The following is a 21,157-nucleotide window of genomic DNA, read 5'->3' on the forward strand; positions in this document are numbered from 1 at the left end:
TGGATGATCCTGCTTGGTTGTGACTCATTGGCCAAGCTTGTGCAAGACAGTTTGTGTCCGATTACTCCCCCGTGCCTTCCCACGAAAAATAATAAAACCTTCGGTTGTAGTCCCCCAGGGTTTATATTTATGCATTCAGATTTGATTTGCTGGGCAAACTCTCCTGCATGCAGGTTATCTCCAGGTATGGATTGGTGGCATTGCTATTGATCCCTGTGATTTACAGGAGCCTAACTTTCCTTCTCTAGCAGTGAAATATGTTCCAGAGTCTTCTCCGTAGGACACTCCTAACTGAAGATCAGATGTAGGTTCAAGATATAAGAATTATCTTCTATTAACCCTTGTATTCTATTAACCTCATGGAGAACTTGGGCAATATATGGGCCTTTTAATCAGGCTTATGAGTTAGGTGAAATATAGATCTAGAATTTGTAAGCACAGATTAATTTAAAGCAAAAGAGTAGCAAAGAAAATACAATAAAAAACGTCTCAATAGGATTCCCTGTGAAATAGCAGTACAGGTCTTTTAAACCAAATATTTTTCAGAATAGAGCAACCGGAAATGAGAGAATCAGACAGTATGATGAAAACTACAGATGGAATGCTTTGCATGAAAAGTGATTATAGACAAGAGAGGGCTCAGGAGTGGGTAGGCGTGGAGTTGAGAAGGAGGGGGTAACTGAAATAAGAGAAGATAATGCTTGACCAGGTCTAGTAAAATATTCCCTGCCACAACCACTGTTCCATGAAGAGATTGAGCCAAGAGGCCTGAATAAACTAACCTTAAGTTCAGAGTTGCCATTATTGTGGGAGGCATCAGGGAGAGCACATCCGGATTTGTGTTACACAGTAATCACTGCTGGGTGTCAGCATTCATCAGCCAGATGGTCAGACCCACAATTAATCAATTAGGCTGGGATGATCAACTGGACTAAGTTTCCCCTTTGGTAAAAAACCCTCATCATGCGGTCAAGGCCAATAGCACTTTTATCCTGTTGCTTTTGGAGAACCTTCTAAAAATCCCTCTTTTCTTTTTTAGGCTCCTAGTTACTGGACACTGTTAAGCTTCAAGCTGGTTTGACAATATAGATACCCCAAATTGGGAATTTAACATAATAGATTCTCAGCATGCTCTGTGTTCAAGAATAATGTTTAACACACCCAGACAGAAATGAGCTTTTTAAAGCAGTGTTCTCTGAGGAGTGTTACCCAACTCATTTTACTGGATGGAGCCTTCATATGGGTTCCATTCAATCCAGTGGAACAACACTGGAAATGACTCTTTCAGTGGGCACTTATGAAAATATGATAATCAAATAAAAACAATAGTTTATTGAGTGCTCACCATGTGACAGACACTGCTATGATAAGGACTGACAAACACTGATTCAGTCCTTATAAATAATTCAACAAGGGTGATAATATTCCATTTCAAAGACAAGAAAATCGAGGCTAGAAAGTTCATCTGCCCAAGGCTGAGCATTTGTTTAATAAAGATGTGTTGAAATAATTTAGTACACTCCGGAATGAAACCTAAATAAAATTTACTCTCCATTTTCTTACACATCTTACATATGTATGCATCTCTAAGAGATAACAATTAGGAATGTATAGTGGGTCCTTATTATTCCTTGTCAAAGAACTTTAAAGAAATCTTTCACTAGTGTTGCCCAGCTCTGCAGATCTTACTCTCTTTCCATGCCATTCTTGCTGCACACCATCTGACTTGGAGATTCCTTTCTTCCTTATTATGAGGTCATCACTATTATTTACTGATAATTCTCGGTCTCCACCTCAATCTCCTTATCCAGATGTGGTTCCTCTAAGGTTGTTTCAGATACTAAGATTTTTTCCTTATCCGTTGGCTCATAAGGCAACTTGCCTCCTCCCAAACAAAATGTCTATTACTGACTGATTTTTTTTTATGTTGAACCTTGTTTTTCCCTCTGATATTTTATTTTCCCTCTCCTCTTGCTGTATTACAGCAACACTGGGAGAGATGTTGGAAAGTCCTGTTGGTGGGAAGTCTCTGTTTCTGATGGACATCTATGCTGACCCCATTGAGTAGAAGTACGGACACCATGTCATATGTCCTTTGCATTTTGTCACTGAGCTTGGCCCTCTCTTTTCTCTCAGCTCTTCTCTACCCCCACCCAAGCTCGACTTAAGGAGTACTTCTCTTTAGCCATTCTGTATGACCAGTATTTTACAGGTTATACAAAGACACTATGGACTCAAATGTACGTCTTTGAGATATCAGTCTTTTATCTATAATTACATTCTTCTTTGGAGTAGGACGTTTCTTGTTATTGAACGGCAGGGCTTTGCTTTTATTTGTTTATTTTGCTACTTACTAAATTGGGATAGCAATACCAAAATGCCAGGATCGTATATAGGTAACCACTGTTTCTTAAATCAAGTGCAGGAGCACATGGGGAAAAAAAAAAAAAAAAGGTATTCCAGAAATCTTAACGAACCTCTCTTCTCCTCCAGGGCTCTGGCAGTGCCCTTTTTTCCTGCCCCTGGTACTCCAATTTGTTCTTGTTATGTTTGGTAGGCAGCTGTTGGAAGTTTTTCCCTAGCTGCTCCTTTTTCTGCAATCCTACAGTCTTCACCCCCGAGCCGATGAGGCTCTTTCATTTTGACCTGCAGTATCTCTGTGTATTGCAGAGCTGAGCCCTGCCATCTAGACTGCCTTTCTGCTTCATTTTGCTCCTGACCTAAACCCCCCCTGCTATTCCAGGCCTGGCCTCTCATGACCAGAGACTGCTGACTCATCCTGGCCTGTGCCAAGCTGTGCAGTCGCTTAGCGATGTGGACAGGAGTCGAAGGACTAGAATGAGATCACTGAACTCATTTCACTTGTTGCTTACGGTACAGTCCAGCATGAGCTGGAAATGTAGGAACCTCAGCCTCCCGAGCAGAAAGAGTAAGTAGATTACACACACTGCATCACCAAGTCCTCAACAAGCAGTGGTCGGGCGGTGGGTGGGGGCCGGCTTTCTCATGGCCGTGGCCAGGGCATTCCGGTTCATCAGGAGTGTTCCTTTGTCCTCTCTTCTTCCTCTCCTCCACAGTCGTACCCTCCCCCGCTTCCCTGAACTTCCCTTCTGAAAATGTCCGGATGGCACAGCAATGATCTGGGCAGAAATGAAATTTTGCTAATAAGCAGGCTCTGCAAGAAATCCTGGAACAGTGACACTGTTGAAACTGCTTCGTTTAGTTTGTCTACTGGGAACTCACATGAACTTCACAACAGAATTCAAGGGGATAAAAAAATCATTTTTGGTGTTTTGGTTTTTTTTTTTTTTCTTGATTCTCTTTTTCTTTCTGTTTTGAGGGAGGTACTTTCAGGAGACATGGCTGCATTCTGGTGTGGTGTAAAGTTTTCCGTCGGGAGACAATAATGTACATTCCTCTGGCAGGACGGGATGGGGTTTTTTTGTTTCTCTTGCTGTTGTTTATTTATAAGACATTTCCTCTCAGTTAGTGGAAGTTAGATCGTAAGAGGCTCCAGTGATTTTCCTTCCACCTCCCCTCCCTAATTTCTGTGCTTCAGCACTCTGGAACACTGTGAACTCGACAAACTAATCAGAGCAGGGAGCTTAGCAGCCAGGCCTGGACACTCTCAAGAGACTGTGCTGATTCTCAGTCGACACTCCTTGGATCAGGAACCACAGTCCTGGTGAGTGGTGAGGTTCCAGAATTTGATGTGTCAAGGATTCTATTCTTGGTGTCTCTGAGGCAGTCAGGAAATAAAGGGTGTTTAAAAAAAAATACAATTTTTTTTAAAACGCTACCAAACAATCCAACGGAATGATGAAGATTTTCATGTGCACAGCTGAGAGCACTCTATAGACAATGGCAGAGCCTTGAGTCCGTTCTCAGGAGGATCCTGCAGGCATAGGCTTCATGCTGCCACCGATGGATGTCAGCCTTGACATGCCTAGCAAACATGCTTGTGGGAGGAGGAAGGTAGGTGAGTGTGTGAGGGCAGGGAGGTAGCTTTTGGGGTGGTAAGAGGGGGAAATGAAAGTGGGACTCATCGTTCATTTGGAGTTTCTCTACCAACTTCACGCATCTCTATTCTGGACATTTACATTCTGCTCAGAATACTTACATCCCCAGCTAAGCAGGAAAGAAAAGTAGATGCATAGCAAAGGAATATTGTTAATACTGTTCTTCTAAAGATCGCTTTGCTAAGAACTGGTTGCTTTTAAATGTGAGGGAACCTCCCCTTACCCGGCCTTTGGAAAAAATTATTTGTCACACCCTCTTCTTTATTCTTCTGCATTCAGGGTATCGGATAGAAGAATGCAGTGAGAATCCTTATTTGGTTCCAGGGAAATTTATCATCCTGACATAGGAAAACTAGATGACTGTCCTCACAGTATTAAACCCAAATATAGTATTGTCCTCAATATAAGAGACTCTGATTGAGTGTGCTCTGGGAAGTTGTCGAAGGAATGGAATGGGGGTGGTTGCATCCTGTTTGATATGAGACTAGCAGAGGAGTCAACGGACGAGCTTTCAGAGCCAATGTGTGCCTTCCATGTCCTTACTGATAACTCACAGTCTCCCCGGAAGTGGAACTTCAGCTGGAATGTATATTTGCCCTTTGCCATCAGGTACCTACTTAACTGCTCTTTCAAAGGTTTTTGATCTTACTGTGTTTTCTTGTCTTCCTTCCAGTTTCAAGAATCTGGCGTATTCCAAAATATTAAAAGTGGAAAAAACAAAAAACAAACAAAAAAACATGGTGGCCTTAAAAGCATTTGAGTGTGTGGCAGCATCTGAAGTAAATTGCTCTTTGGAAAGAAGGAGGAGTCTTTGATGTCCCCAATATGGTTCTCATAGGATAAAACTTCCAAGAACCACAACCCAGCCTAAGGGGCACTTACTCGATGTCCTTAAATATTTGGAAAGAAATGCTATTTTATTGTTTTAGTTGTCCTTGCTGTTAACACATTGCCAGGAGATTCCTCCTAAAAGTCGAAAATGCTTTAGCAATAGTTGATTTTACATTGAACCAGATGTGTATTGTGTGTGCCTGTTGTGTGCACTCTTGTCCAAGCTAGTGTAGTCATCCAACATACTACATTGGTACTTAGCTTTCGAATTTTGTTTGCTACTCTGGACAATTCAGATTCTTAACTCACGCTCATGCTCGTATATCCCAAGTTCTCTGCAGAGACTTACCCCTGCTACAGCCTCATCGAGGTCTTTCATGACCTCTAGAACAGTTTCAGGTTCATATAACGATACCTATGATTTGTGAGGCACCTCAAATTCCTTACCTGTCATCGTGATAGGAAGCGGTCTCCATGGTTTGTTAGGATGAGTATGATGAACATTTCAGTGGTATGTAACGGTAAAGTTTGCCTATTTCAGTTAGACATGCTAGTTATGGTCATACTATTTGTATGTTATAATGTCTCTTGGGGATTTTCCATTAGTCTCTTGTTTTCTGAAGAAAGAGGTTGAATAGGAAGATGGTGTTAAAATTTTTAAAATATGGTATAAAAAATGTAACTAGCTGTTAGCCCATTACCACCAAGGCCGATGCAGGAGGTTGTGCTTCACTCAGTTAACACTCAGGCTGTAGACTCCCAGGAGAATTATCTGTAAGTCTCTGGTAAGGATGTCTATTAGGACTACACCAAAGGCAGGCTGGATCTCCAACACTTTGAAAACATTTTGATGTTGAAATCTCCTACATCTAATATATAAAAATTTCTGAGCATCTTTAAGCAGAGAATAGGTAAACATGAATATCTAAGAGTGTATCCCAAGAGATGACATTTTAAAAATATAACCTGCCAGAGAGATTTTCCTTATTATTGGCAAGATCTGGAAGTCCACATGGCTGTGGGAGAATTCAACGGCTAAGTTGGGAGTATATAAGTCCAAATATGATCAGTATAGCTCTGAAAGGCAAGATAGTGATGTGTTTCTTTCTGCTTAAATTGTTTTATTAATACCTGATTTTTCTTAATGCCTGTTTATAAACCTTAATAGTATACTATCAGTAGTTCAGGTTTTCAGTGCTCATCTCAAAAAATTATAATGTCATTTCAGAGGATGCATGCTGTAGAATGTATATTTTCCTGCGTGTACATTTTAGCTATAAGTGCTTCCTGCATGTTACATTCATTTAATTAGGCAGTCACAATTAGACAAAAATGACATCGCTAAATAACAGAATTATGATTACACCAATAAGAAATTATTCTTTCTTATTTATATAAAAATGCTTTTTGATATTTATGATTCCTTTAAAAAGGTACGTATTTTCAAAAGTTAAAAAAGAAGGGGTTGATTTATTCTATCATGTGTCTGTGTACGTATGTTAGCTTATAAGTGCATGTATACTTACATAATGACAAAGCTATACTCAACTATTGAAAATACGACCAACTACTAGGTAGGCTTACTTGCCTTTAAATTCAATCAGATGTTTTGCAAATTGACCTTAAGTGAAATGTAGTTGACATTTATCACATTGACAACACAGAAATTTTGTACAAATATTTATGAACAGTATCTACAAAAGGTGAGATTTGGTTAGCCAATAAGATTAGTAATTATCCTTCATCAAATATACATGTTAGATTATAGACCTAAATTCTATTATGCACAATCTCAAAATAATAATTGCTGTATGTATAGAGTAGTTAAAATTAAGTAGAAAGAAATTAAATTGCTATTAATTATCTTAAAATTGAGGCTGTATTTAATGAATTCGCTTTATTTTGTAAGAATGAATCTATATACAAATGTCCCAATTGATTCCAGTTTCTCAGTTACTTAGCTGTATGCTAAATACTTTGATGCTGTATTTACATATCAGCATCGGCAACTATAATTTTCCAGACACCTTTTCAAGACACCCAGCCATATCACTTCCTTGCCGAGTCACACTTGTTTCTCTGAAGCTGTTTATGATAACCCAAACTAAAAGTTAATTTCCCTTCTGACATGGATAGCATTTTAAAAATCTCTGGGTTTCAGTGGGCACTTATCATATACTGCTTTGAACTGAAGTTTTTTGTAGGTATGAAACTACAGGTGGTTAGAAGGCAGGTAGTGCATTTTATGTTTATCTCCCTCCCAACCAATGTCAAATTGCTCAGTCTGAGTGGAGGATCAGTGAGTAGGTGATTAATGAATATCTGTATGTCAGCGTATTGACAGTGTATATGTTTTATTTATCATAACAAAAGGAATATGTCCAGAAAACAAATCAATAGATTCTTCTCTATCTGAACCCCTTAAATTCCCATATCAGATCTTCCGACTCGCTAACAGCACCTGCCGCTGTCTGCCGAGGTACCTTCTCAAATTTCCACAATGCACAGGGCATTCCTGACGGAACATGGGGTCTTGAGCTTGCAGTCGTTCCTTTCGTTTTCCAGGACTCTTGAGGGTGGCCATGTACCAGCTTGTTGTGCTCATGCAGTCTGAAAGGACCAGACTCACCTAGAATGTATCATATTGACCAAAGTCCTCCCCAGCTTCCCAGTTAATCACTTACAGTCAATCAGTGGTTCTTCCTTTCCTCAGACCCAACATCTAAGGAGCTCAGGCTGATTATCAGATGTGGACAGGCCTGAAGACTGCCTCTGAATGCCCTGTGAACTAGGCAGTGGCGGGGGGGGTGGGCAGACAGCACAGTAAAGATAGGAGCAGAAGGACAATCATTCGCCCTATCTTAAGGCACTAGTTAAGTGCCCCTTTTTAGGCAAATAGTAGCTGAAAATAGCTAAGTGCAATTGTTTCTCATGGATGAGTAGAGAAATTGGTGGGATTTCTTGGTGCTGCTTCAGTCATTAAGCCACAGGACACTAAGGCCCCGTTAGTGCTCTGGGGACGTCAGAGGAGAGGAGAACTTCCAGCACCTTACATGTCACCTGGCTGACATGAATTACATTCAGGGAGTAACTTCATATACTACAAGCCAACCCTGATAAACAATAACTGAAAGAAACAAAGATATTGTGTGGAATGTGCTTTTAGTCTGTTGTCAATGGTCAGTCAACTTGGCAGTCCGCAAACTACATCTAATTCTGTCTCCTACACCGAGTTCTTTTCTAGAGCTTCTAATATATATAAATGAAATGTACTAGGTTCATTTGCATCTTTTTATTTTCCCTACTTATCCTTTAGCAAACTGAATTCCTAGATGTAAGCAGCCAGAGGGAGAAAGAGAAGTGGTTCACATAATGGATAATTAACCCTTGAACAATGGAAAGTTAACTCTCCGTAGACATGCCAAAAACTGAAATGTTTTGTTGTTGAATTTGTTCTCCTTTGGGTGTTAACACATTAAGGACACCTCCATTAGCACAAACTTGGCATCAAACAACCTGTTCATCCTCAAGATACAAATGCCACACTCACCTTCCAGTTCATTCTGGCAGGATTTGTAGCCTGATGTCCTCTTGGGTAGCCATGTACAAACCACTCCGAGGGGCAAAATTGTATGAGTGCCTAATCCACTTTTGAAAATGAAAGAAAAGGATCTGTCTTATGAAAGGCACCTAATAAGGAAAGACACAAATTGTAATAAAATGTATTAGTACCTTGCACCTCCCGTTAATTGCCTTCCTAGTCAAGAGGAACCAAAATAGTGTAATAAATGTTAGAGCTACATCATGAACAGAGTGCAAAGAATTGTCTTTACCTTTTAATACTGAAATGAAAAGAGTAGCAAACCTTAAACTACCCATGCAGTCTTAATTTAGGCTCCTAACCTTTCAGTTACTTCATTTGTCTAATAAGAATAATACTACCCACTCAACTTACTTACTGGTGTTGTTATGAGGATCAGATTACAAAGACTGTTCTTCAACACATTCACAAAGCATGGATTTAACATTAATTCATTCACTCACTCATTTATTAATTCAAGAAACATTTTTGAACCCCTACTCTGTGTCAGGTATTATTCTAGAAACTAAAGATTGATGCATTTATTAACAAGTATTTATAGGGGAGCACATACTAAACACCTGTAACTTTTGCAAGGGCTGGGGATACTACAGGAAACAAAGCAAACAGAAGTCTCTGTTTTCATAATGCTTACTTCTTAGTCAGAGGAGAAAAATGATAAGCAAGTACATATGTCAAATATATCATGTTGGATAGTGATAACTGCTATGGAGAAAAGTGAAGGAGGAAGGAGAGTGAGAGTGTGTGTGTGTGTGTGTGTGTGTGTGTGTGTGTGAGGGGTGAGGTTGCAATTTTAAATTGGAGAGAGAGGGAATACCTCATTGAGGGGGCAACATTTGAGAAAGGTGAAGAAGCAAATTTTATAGATATCTAGGCAAAAGCATTTTGACAGTGGCACCAAGTGCAAAGGTCCGGGACAAGAATGTATCTGGCAAGTTTGAGTGATAACCGAGTAGTGTTTGTGGCAGAATCAGAGTAGGCAAGGAAAAGCATGGGAGGGGGTAATGTAGAGGAGGCAGTGGGGCCTGAGCATGTAGGCCTTTATATGCTGTTGTGAGGGTTTTGACTTTGTCAGGGACAATACAAAGATGAGTAAGACATGACCTCAGGTTGCTCCACAGGAGAGACAGATAGGCAAACAAGTTGGGATGTTGCCATATGCTCAGTATTGTAATTGAAGGATGTTCAAGGAACTTTGGAGGCGCAACAGAGTATGTTCAGCTGAATGTACCTTGGGGCAGAGGGTCAGGGGAAGCTTCACAGAAGAGCTAATGAATCCACGCTGGGCCTTGAAGGATTCTCCCAGATGGTCAGAGGGAGGAAAGGCTGCAGGGGCAAAGGCACTTCAAGAGGAAATAGTGTAGCGAGCCAGGGATCAGTGTCACTGATGTTTAGCAGAGGAGGGGGGAGAAATGATGCTGTAGAGGTAGTCAGGGAACAATCATGTTGGGCCCTGATCACCAGGCAAAGAAGTTTTAACTTCATCTTGTGGCATTTGGGGAGCCATTGAAAGTTTTAAGTAGAGAAGGTTAATGATCAAATTGTGTTGTGGAAGATCGCCCTGGCAGCAGGCTGGAGGATGGATTGTAGGAATGGGAGAATGGAGGCAAGAAAATGAGTTAGGAGGCAACTGAAATTGTTCATACAGGAAACAATGAAGCCCTGAACTAGGACAATAACTATGGGAATAGAGAGAAGGAGAAACGTTCAAGAGATAAGAGGTAGAATGAGCACAATCTAATAACCTTTGGGCTGGGTATCGAGAGAAGAAGGCATTTTTGGATTGCTCCCAGGTTTCTGCCTTACACAACTAGGCAAGGAAAGCTCTGAGGAGGGGGAGGAGCAGGTTTTATAGGCTGGGGAAGATGATAAATTTGCTTTTGAATGTGTTTATTTTGAGATGTCAGGGGGGCATCCAGACTTCTGGTAGGCTGTTGGACTTAGGAAAGCTGAAGATAGGTCAGCGAGAAACAGAAGTTGGGCAGTCATCTGAATTGTCAGCATCATGGTTGTAGTTAAAATTATGGAGTGGACTTTTCTCAAGGAAAATTTATTGACAGAAAGCAAAAGAGAGCAGATCCTTAGAGTATACGACATTTATGGAACAGAGAGAGGAAGAGGAGCCTTAGAGAAGATGATTATTATGAGCAGCTATCATAGGCCAGTCGTTGTGCCAAATGGTGGGGGAACCAAGATGACTGGCACCCAGATCCTGCTCCGGAAATACCCACAGTTTGCACAAGTGGAAGAGGTTATCCTTACTATCACCAGCAGCCATGGGACAGTGCTAACAGAGGAAATGCCTGTGCATCACGGAGAAAATCGTGTGGAATGCTTAATTAGCATCAAGGGAGATTATTATAAAGGCAGACTCCTATAATGTTTGCTGCATGCATTTTTGCTATACAGTTCATTTCTGATTTCTCTAATACTCGTATGTGTATGTTCCACTGTTAGCATGGGTTCAAGCTATTGGCAAAACAAGCCAGGTGTAAATTATGGTAGAATTGAAATCGATAGCGCTTTGAAGCACTGGAGTGCCCAGTTCACATCAGGGCGTGCGTCTGTGTTCACTGAAACATGGCTATCAAGTGCACCCCGAGTCATTAGATGTGTTATCCAGTGAATAACAGCATAATGATATTTTAGCAGAGCAGCCTTATGATAAATTCTGCTTTAGTGAAACTCCATATACAGAGCAATTTCTCCTGGCCGTGTACATTGCATGACAAAGAAAGGATATCCTGCTGCGTATCAGAAGGCTGTAATTTCATTTAGGGGTTCTATTGACATCGTAAACTGCAAGATCAGAGCTCAAGTGGCTATTTAAGTCATAGGAATTTCAAGCTAAAATTACTGCCTGGTCCTAATCGCCACCTCCAGGGGACTCCTGCCTATACATATGTGCTTTATATTTCTATCTTTGTGTCTATAAATACTCGATCACTCGGGGGGCTGAGGTGATAAGCTGTCCTAAAATATGGCAGGTATCAGTCACCTTTGTAGCTAGTACAGGCTAAGGCCAAAAGCGGCTATATTATTCGTTGAAGGTCAAATGCTAAAAGGGGCCAGAAAACTCTGACGAGTTCAGAGGTCGGGGTTCCCATTTATCTGCTTTCAGGATATTCTCCACCAAATTTAAGGTTGGGATCTTCTAGCATGTTGAGGCTAGAAAGTAGGGATTTTAGACTTGGCCCCTAACAGCCGGGTTTACAGCCAATAAGTCCTTGCCCTACTTTCCCCCCTCCTTTCTGTTTTGACGCAGATCACTTATGAAAATAATAGTACTGAATAGTCTTAGTACCTGGGACGATATAGGTTATATAGTGCCCCATGAAAGTAACTCCCTAGATGTCTAAAGGGGACATTTTGTCTTAAGATATAGTCAAGCTGAGAATTGGAAGCAATAATAATTGACTTGAATGTGTCTGATGCTTTAGAATTGATTCCAGGAAACCAAAAAAGAAAGAGTCAAAGCTAAGTGTGGATTTTTTTGTTTGTTTTTTAATGAAGATTTCATGTTCATAGCCCTATGTTAACAATCAACTTTGTCAAGAGTAGTCACTACAAAACTGGACACTGGAGTCCAAACTTCTGCAGCCAGTAGGGTGCTGATATTTTATTTGGTCACTCTCATTCCTGGGCTTGGGATTCATCATGCTGTCTTAATAAGAAATTCCAGCAGAATTATCACGGCTAAGAAAATCACAGTAAGAATAGAACTTATGAGTCCTCATAAGGTAAATGTGTTCTATAGTCATCTTATTAACTCTTATGTTACCCTATAGAGAAATGGAGGATGCAAAGGTAGAGAGCCGAACCCACACATCGTGACTGACTGAAACTAAAATTGTCACTTTCCATATTGACCGGCCTATTGTTCTACTACTTCAGCACAGTATTTCTTTATTGCTTAAATAGTATAGTAAAAATTAAAGTCCATGAGAGCCAAATCTCTCTCATCTGTTACCACTATACTTTCATTTTATCCTTGAACAACAGAATATGCCATTGTTAAACATTTCTGAGAAGGGCTACTGCTCTAGTAAGAGTATCCTCAAATCATTTATATTTATGGAAATGTAAAAAGATATTATGTAGACATAGAGAAGCTCTGATCTGAGATAGTACAATTCTTCTCTTGTTCCTCTGGATTTAGGCAGCATAGCAGCATGATTAAGAGGGCAGACTGCCTCGGTTCTACCACTCACTAGCTGTGTGAGCTTGGAAAAACTAATTCTGGGTGCGTTAGTGTCTTAATCTGTAAAATGGGGATGATGATACCATCATCATAAAATTATTGTGGGGAGTAAATGATCTAATGAATGTAAAATATTTCAGCCAATATCTGGTATACAGGAAGCATTCAGTAAACATTAGCTGCTGTCATAATCACCATTATCATCCTCCTCATCATTTATTCCTTTCCTGTAAAGTCATGGTTAAGACCTATTAGGGAAAAACTTACACAACAAGTGTGTGCATGCCCACATATAAACACACACGCACACACAGACACACACACACACACACACACACACACACATACTCCATCCTCCTAGGAAGGCTTGCTTACCCTAGCTGTGGGCTTAAGCTTCACCTTCATGTTAATCTCAATGTCTTCTTAAGTAGAGAACATATGAAGAATTCATACTTTGGATGCAGTGGGTTTGGTTCTAAGTTTAGCCTTAACACTGGTTTCAAGTACTTGATGCAGAATTACTCAGATGCTGGACTCACTCCTATTACCTACTCATTGCTGTTGCTCTCATCTATCACTAAAGTCCTTACTAAACTATAGATTCTGTTAAGCGCAGTCTAATCCAAATCTATTGATCAGTTCACCATTATAGCTCAATAAATTATAGTATCAGTTCAATAAATAAATGTGGGACGAATGAGTGAATGAATGAATGAATGAATGTTCTACTTCCAGCCTCTTCCCTTAGGTCCTAGTCCTGGCTACCTGATGTTCTAACTGCTGCCCTCATTGTCTACCTAGGTCACTGTATTCACTATCCCTGATTATTATTTTCAGTTTTCCAGTCCAAACTCTGCTAGTTATTTTTGTCTTTTTTTTTTTTTAAAGATTTTCTTTATTTATTTGACAGAGAGAGACACATTGAGAGGGAACACAGGCAGGGGAAGTGGGAGAGGGAGAAGCAGACTTTTTGCAGAGCAGGGAGCCCAATGCGGAGCTCGAACCCAGGGTCCTGTGATCATGACCTGAGCCGAAGGCAGACGCTTAACAACTGAGCCACCCAGGCGCCCTATTTTTGTCTTCTTGCCTGATTTAAAACTCTCAGTACTCATATCCAGTAAATATAATAGGCCTACCCCTCTATCTGCTTCATTTTTTCCTTCATGGAACCATGAGCACCATCTTTAGAACTGTGTTCTTTATGCTTCTATCTATTCCCTTTTCCCATTTGAAATTTGAATTTTAATCTTACAAGTGATTCATTATCCATTCACAATTTAATCTGATGTCCTTGGTTCTAACCTTGATTTTGATCTTCATATCATGTTGTTCACATACCCCTTTCTGTATTTATTATATTTTGAGATAAATATGCTTATATCAATAATAATAAGTGAACGCTGATACCAAGCCCTACCTGTAAGAAATAGCATTCAACTACGTGTTTTACCATTTGCTATGCTTCCCACAATGGCCCTTATCTTAGCTTCTTGATGAATTTTCAGAGATTTTATGTCCTGAACTTGGTCTCAGTTGCCCTATAGCTGCTCTGCCTCTAGGTTGGTGCTATCAACATCCAAATCGTAATTAATGTGAAATTTAATTGGGCAAGGTTGGCATTAGTGTAGAGTGTGCCCAATAGTAAATATCACATGTGAGAAGGAGAACAGCAAAATGCAACATTGTTGCAGCCAGTAAAGACCACTAACCATTATTAACCATTATATGTTGATATATTTATTGTGTCCCCTTTATTGTCACTATTTTTTTTGACTCTTAAAAAAGGGGGAGGAGGGGTGACTGGGTTGCTCAGTCGGTTAAGCGGCTGCCTTCAGCTCAGGTCATGATCCCAGGGTCCTGGGATGGAGCCCCACATCGGGCTCCCTGCTCAGCCTGCTTCTCCCTCTCCCTCTGCCTGCTGCTCTGCCTACTTGTGCTCTATCTCTCTGTCAAATAAGTAAATAAAATCTTTAAAAAACAAAAAAATAAAAATAAAAAAAGGGAAGAGATACAATTTAAATTTAGAAACAAGTATGATGATAATCTTAATTAGTATCTGTTAAAAGTGTTACTGATTATCAAAGATACAATACCTGCTTAAAAGGAGCTTATAGTTTGTATAGTCTTGTGGCAAAGATTAGTAATTAGATCCTAAAACTAATTAAGTGGAAATTACTAGTCTATTATTATGCACCAAAATGAGCAATAAAGAAAGGTAGTCAATGCTATAAGAATTCTCATCGGTGTGGCCTCTACTAGAACGTGGAAGGCTTCATAGTAAAGGGAGAGCTTTAGCTATGTATGTATATGTATATATGTATATGTATACATATAAGAATATGTATAAGCTGAGCATTGAAGAATGGAGGGAAAAGGGTCTTTTAGGGGGAATGAGAGATGGACTGCCATGGTGTGATGTCAGAAAATAGGGAAGTAGTAAGAATGAAGAAAACTTTCAAACTGGAAGAAGGCATGGCAGTGAGAATGAAGTTGGTGTTCACAAGAAGTAATGAAATTAGAGATGAGATAAATGTTTGTGAAAATTAAGATATGAATTTAGAAAGGCAGATGGAATCCAGAATTTATTCTTTGTGGGTGATGAGAACATACAGTTGTACAATTAAAACTCAATAAGGCCTTGCTGAATAATTGAGCAAGCAAAAGTAATGAAAGCAGTGTTTTAGGAGTTGACCTGGCTATAGTGTGCAGAGTGGTTTGAGAGGAATGAGTCTAGTCAGAGATGCCAGCTTGAAGGAAATCGTGGTCATTCAGATGTAGAGCAATCAAAACTCAGAGATTTTTTGGAAGGGGCGGGCAGATATTTCAAAAACACATTAACAGCACTTTCCTTGTCTCTTCCCTACCAGCCCTAACCCTAGTCCCACCTAACCATCACTTTAACTGGAAAATATCTCCTAACTGTAGGGTCCTCCTTACCTTTTGGTTTGATTTTAAGTGAAGTTGGTTACTATTTATAAGGCAAAACCAGATTGGGGAATGGACCCTCAGGGTCACTCAAGCCTCTGACCAGTGAGGGCTTCATTATATCCCTGAACAACAGTAATTAAGCTCTCAAAGTTTGACTGCTCAGGGAATAAACTCAGGGGACACACAAACTCCTCTGGGTTCCCATTTGTGAGTCCTAGATATGCACAAATCTGCAGGAAATCTCAAATATCATAAAGTTCTGATCTGCTCAGGGGGGTTCAGGAGGAAGTTTCTTTTGGGGTTTTTTTTGTTGTGGTGGTGGGTGGTGGTAGTGGTTTGGTTTGGTTTTGGTTTTGTTCCATCTATCTCTGTGCTTTTTCCCCTCAGGGGGAAGGTTCTATATAGTTCCTAGCTTTCACTGCCTGAATAGCAATAAAAACATTTCCTTTCATTTTCTCCCTTCCTTCTTCAGTTCAACCAGATCAGTACCAAAAGACTATATGCTAGCAGAAATCTCAAGACCATTCCAAGCTTTGTCTTCACCTGGAGGCAGTCTCAGAGATCCCAAGGGTATGCTCATACTTTGTTATGAGAAACAATGCTCATTAACTTGTCCTTTGCTGTGTGCCTAGTTTACCCATCATTATGAATCATGTTCCCAGTTGGCCTTTCTTTGGACAGTATTGACACTTCTTGAAGAGTAATAATTTGGCCAATATATCACATCTATATTCAACTTTCCGTTGACCAAAAATTGTGTGTACCTATTGCTGTGTTCTATTCTTAAAGTAAGTACACCATTTTATACTATAGTTATTTGAGTATTTTCTTGCCTACTCAGAGCTCCTTTTAGATAAGACCATGCCTTACTTTTCTATCTTTTGGGGTTAGCATAATATATACTGGTGGCCCCATGGTAGACCACCGGTATACATTCTTGGACACTCTGGATTTCATGCATTTTTTGAAGTAAACTCTACACCCAACATGGGGCTTAAACTTAAAACCCCAAGATCAAGAATCACATACTCTACTGACTGAGCCAGCCAGGCTCCCCTGATTTCATGTATTTTGAACAGGGACAACCCTCCCTGAAGTTTTGACTCTCTAATGTAAAAAATACCTCCTAAGTATCAAACTCTCTTGCCTCCCCAGCCAGCAGTCCCAGATACATACTAGGCCTAATTTTTCCCAGGGGTTGGCATAGGGAATGCGAAATTGATGGCTCGGCTTGTCAAACCTGTCTGTCTGCACAGTGTAGAGTAGCACCATTTAGAGGAAGGGTGTTTAGAAAATTAAACAAGGACTGTCTGAATAGGAGACCTATCAGCCTGCAATGGAATGACAGGTTTCTGCCCACAAACTGGGGTTAAGACCTGAATATTGATGCTTCTTTTCACCCATTTGTGAGTAATGGGTCTCACCCCATTAGTGGGTGAATGTGTTACACCCCTGGAAGTTGTTATGCATTCTCTGTAGGTCTGTATGAAGAAGCCGTCGATATACATAAATATGTACTTGCCGACAGATCTCTGTATTTATCTGCCTGTCAGTGGGAGCAGACAGGGCAAGCTCTTTGATGGGCAAGAACTGCAGGTCAAAGCTGTGCTCTTGCTCTTGCTTTTGCTCTTGCTGCTGCTGTGGCGACGGCTTTATCATTGGAGTCCCAAAGGAGGCTAGGGGCAGCTTGTCAGTTGTCGTTCTAGCCTAATCTAGGAGGCCAGCTCTGGTCACTGGCATAATTAAAGAGACCTTGCAAATGTTGACTGCCAATGTTGTTGTGGCCAGTGGAGACAGGCTCTTAAAGCCATGGCTACCTACCATCTATAGTCTTTCAGCTGTGCCTCGAGAGTCCCTACCTCGCCGCTACCTCCAGGCACTGTCTAATGCTGTTCTGATACTGTCTGATCCTCCTGGATTCTGACAGGTGCATTTCCTGCTGCAGGCTGTACCACTCTCTGTCTCTTAGCCTCTACCCCACTCGAGAGACACACCCTCTCGCAGTTGGAAAAAAATTATTGTGCTGCAAGTTTCTAAGGGAAATAGTCTACTAAACTAGGTGCTTATTTTAGCAGCATCCACACCCCTACAAATACATACATCACTGAGCGTGGGCTTGATCATCTCGTTATATAATATTGAGAAACAGAAAAATACTTTTTCCCTCCAAAGTAGCAACACAGTTGTGATGGCAAACTGAATTTATTATTACTTTGTATATAACTGAGGAAAATGAGCAGAGTAAACTTGTGTTTTTAATCTAGGCCCGTTTACCAGTTTAATTTGATAGTGGGAATTAATTGTGCAATTCTTAATATAACTACAGTACAACCACAATTAAAAGACATTCTTTACAGTCATTGCCCCTCCCTCTCATGCTTATAAGAAGGCATGGACCGTTCTTTTCCCCAAAATTCAATTTTCCTCAAGATTGTGGAATTATTGCAAAAGAAGTGACAGGAGTATTTTTGTTTTTTTGGTTGGTTTGCTTAGTATCCGTTTAATAAGAGTCTGACTGAAAGACACAAGGAAGAGAGCTCATGTTAGACAGTGTTTCCTGACTGTGCCTTTTTCTAAAAGGTAGTTGGAAGAGCAGAAGAGTTTTGTCTCAGCCAGAATTTGGAAGGAAAGAGAATAACTCATCGAGAGAGGTGAGATGATGTGAAAGGGCTTATTTCTGAGTTTCAAAAAGGTGAAAGACAGATGTTTCACTGAGCAGGAGGGGTACTGGGCTCAAGTGTAGAGGTTTCTATTCTCAGTTATTTTCGTTTGGTATGTTTTCTTCTTTTACTATTCTTAATATGTCTGGGATGCAACAAAAGCAGACTGATTTTTCTGAAGATCACCTCCAAAAGGATAGAAATTAGTAATTTGATCCACCAGATTGACAGACAATTAAAAACAACAACAAAAAAGAAACTCTGTTTACAATTAAGGATGTTTACGGAGCACAGGCTTTTTTTTTTTAATTAATTAGAGATTGATATTTGGGTGTTAGAAGTTGATGCTTCAGTGGGAGTGAGCTAGTTAAGAGCTCCATTTGGCTTTTTGCTATTGCTAAAAGCCCTACAACTCAGTAAATATATCTAAAGTTATTTTAAAGGAACATGAGTTTGTAGTTTTGTTCTGAGAGTGTGCACCTGCTTACCATGTTGACATGCAATGATTCATTAGGAATGAAGTATTTTTTAGCTGCTGTTGCAAAGCTTTCTCTGGGACAGCGTTTCCAAGTGTGTCCTTGATTCTAAGAATCATCAAGGTTGCCTGTGAAATATGCACATTTCTGGATCCGACCTCAGACAGAGAATCAGAAACTTCCATGAACAGTCTCCATATTTGTATCTGACGTAAGAAACCTAGTCGATTGGCATGATCAGGGAAGTTTGGGAAACATTACTCAAAGAGATTTTTTTAAAACACATGGAAAGAGGGAATGATGTATCAATTTATTCCATATAAAAGTGATTCCATATATACCTTTCTCCTGTGTTCTTCTCAGAAATTCAGAGGCATTTCAAGTGAGTGTGTCTCTAGATCAGGGTTTGTTTTGTTTAGTTATAGCATCTCATATCTCTCCTTGTCCCTCCATATTGGTGACCCTAAGACTTTGTGTTCTCCTCCTTTCTACTCCTTATCCCTACCTAATAAATGGTCATGTAAAATAGAAGTTCCTCGATTAGGAATTTGGAGCTTGAATTCTAGTTCTGGATGCAACTCTGAGCTATGTGACCTTATACCTCCTCATAACTTAAGTGTTCACATTAGAACAATAATGAGGTTGCACAGAATGTTATTTGTGAACCATCACCAGCTCAACATTGTTACAAATATTAAATAACAACAAAGTTGTAACTTTGTTTATGGACCATAACCATAAATGATGATTTTTGTGCTTGATGGGAATGTGTGTGCAAGTTTAGACATGTGCATAAATATTACTTCCAGACATTTTACCTATTTCTGAAACTCAGTTAAGTTATAGTTAAAGATAATAAACTTGGGGCGCCTCGGTGGCTCAATTGTTTTAAACATTCCACTCTTGGTTTCAGCTCAGGTCATGATCTCAGGATCTGGGATCGAGCCCTGGCATCGGGCTCCCTGCTCAGCGGGGAGTCTGCTTGTCTCCTTCTCTCTCTGCCCCTCCCCCCTGCTCATGTACACACTCTCTCTCTTTCTCTAAAATAAATAAATCTTTTAAAAAAATAAGATAATAGATTCTTTGGAAAACTTACATTCTGCTTCTGACTGTTAGAAGCATCTTCCAGGGAACATTATTGACAAGGGCTTGTCATATTAAAGCCACATGATGGTTAGTGATGTGTTAAAAGAGTAAGATAATTGAATGAATGAATGAATGAATGAATGAGTTGAACGAACAACCTGGTGCAGGTGCCTGTTCTAGGGGCTAACACTTTGAAGTCTATAGAGGCAAGGAGAATTAGACCCTTCAGCCAAATGTTGGAGGACTGGTAGTGAAAATAATTTTTAAATACATATAAATGGCCATGGCTTCGGACTGTGACAAAGCTATATGAAAACTACTTGGATTGTAGGTGCAACTGTAAAAATAGGAAAGGGAGAAAATGCCGCTCCAGAGTTTTGAAGGTGAAAACAGAGAAGTATAGTGGTAGAGGTTTACGTTTCCTAAACTCCCTTGTCAGCTCAGCATGTCCTCAGTGTAAATACACATGTGACAGTGGCCTATGCACTCATTCACACTTCAGAGAAGCCCTTGGTTTCCTTTTCTCCCTCCATTTTAGCAGTGGGCAGCCTGCAGCCTTTTGATGCAGCTGACTTTGTACATTACATGACTGAACTCAGCTATGCCAAACATCCTCGAGGAAGTTGACATTTGTGTACTTTGAAAGAAAAAAAAAGAAAAGTGAATCCCAACTGCTTCCTCCTGCCCTTTTGATTAAGAGAACGGTAAGTCAGCAGGAGAGGTGCTGCTTTGAACAAGCAGGGGTGTGCAGAACTGATTGGTATCTTTCTTTGAAAAAAAGTAGAAAAGATTGATGTTAAACAACACTAATCACAGTTGATTACAGGGACTGAATGAATTCATTGATGGGAAAGAGCTATGGTTCCAGAGACAACAAAAGAGATTAGATAATAGTCAGGGGAATAGTATTTGGAATTGTTCTGCTCATCTCTGACATCCAGGAATCAGTGCCCCTAGCTCTTTAACCACTCTTTGGAATAGACTTATCTGCACACTGAGTGCTCTTCTCTGATGGGAATGCTCTTCTCCCTGAGCTTTACATGGCTGGCTCTTTTTCTTCATCCAGGTCTCAGCCTTCCCTGACCATCTTATCTAACGTGGTGCTTCCATCACAACCTGGGTGGGCCCTACCCACCTCTGGAACCTCATTTCCTGCTATTTCCAAACATCACCTGGTACTCTGTCAGGAACCACCTGTGGTTCCCTGAGTAGATTATACTCTACCTTTCTCTGTAATTTAAAAAAAATTTTAGTTTTATAATTTGTATTTTTGCTGTTACCATGACCTGGTATTTCTTTCCATCCTCCCTAGTCTTTGCCTGATCAACTCCTCCCATCACACAAGTTTTAGCTCA

The 21,157-nt window shown here is 40.2% G+C and overlaps 1 protein-coding gene across 10 annotated transcripts in view; it reads left to right on the forward strand.

Moving 5' to 3' along the window:
- Positions 1 to 21,157, forward strand: part of LOC113916432 — a 729,899-nt gene that overhangs the window by 482,001 nt on the left and 226,741 nt on the right. The window contains exons 1-3 of one of the 10 annotated variants that reach the window (XR_004819965.1): positions 2,834 to 2,929; positions 3,078 to 3,685; positions 4,693 to 5,353. The exons of 4 other annotated variants lie outside the window; for them this stretch is intronic. The gene's annotated coding sequence lies outside the window, so the exon portion shown is untranslated. Of the gene's footprint in view, positions 1 to 2,833; positions 2,930 to 3,077; positions 3,686 to 3,709; positions 3,976 to 4,350; positions 4,629 to 4,692; positions 5,354 to 16,052; positions 16,151 to 21,157 lie in introns of those variants that run through there. 5 more of the 10 variants (XR_004819968.1, XR_003517937.1, XR_004819969.1 and 2 more) reach the window with 5 other exon arrangements.

The sequence above is a fragment of the Zalophus californianus genome, chromosome 1 (assembly GCF_009762305.2).
Source record: "Zalophus californianus isolate mZalCal1 chromosome 1, mZalCal1.pri.v2, whole genome shotgun sequence".
NCBI lineage: Eukaryota > Metazoa > Chordata > Mammalia > Carnivora > Otariidae > Zalophus > Zalophus californianus.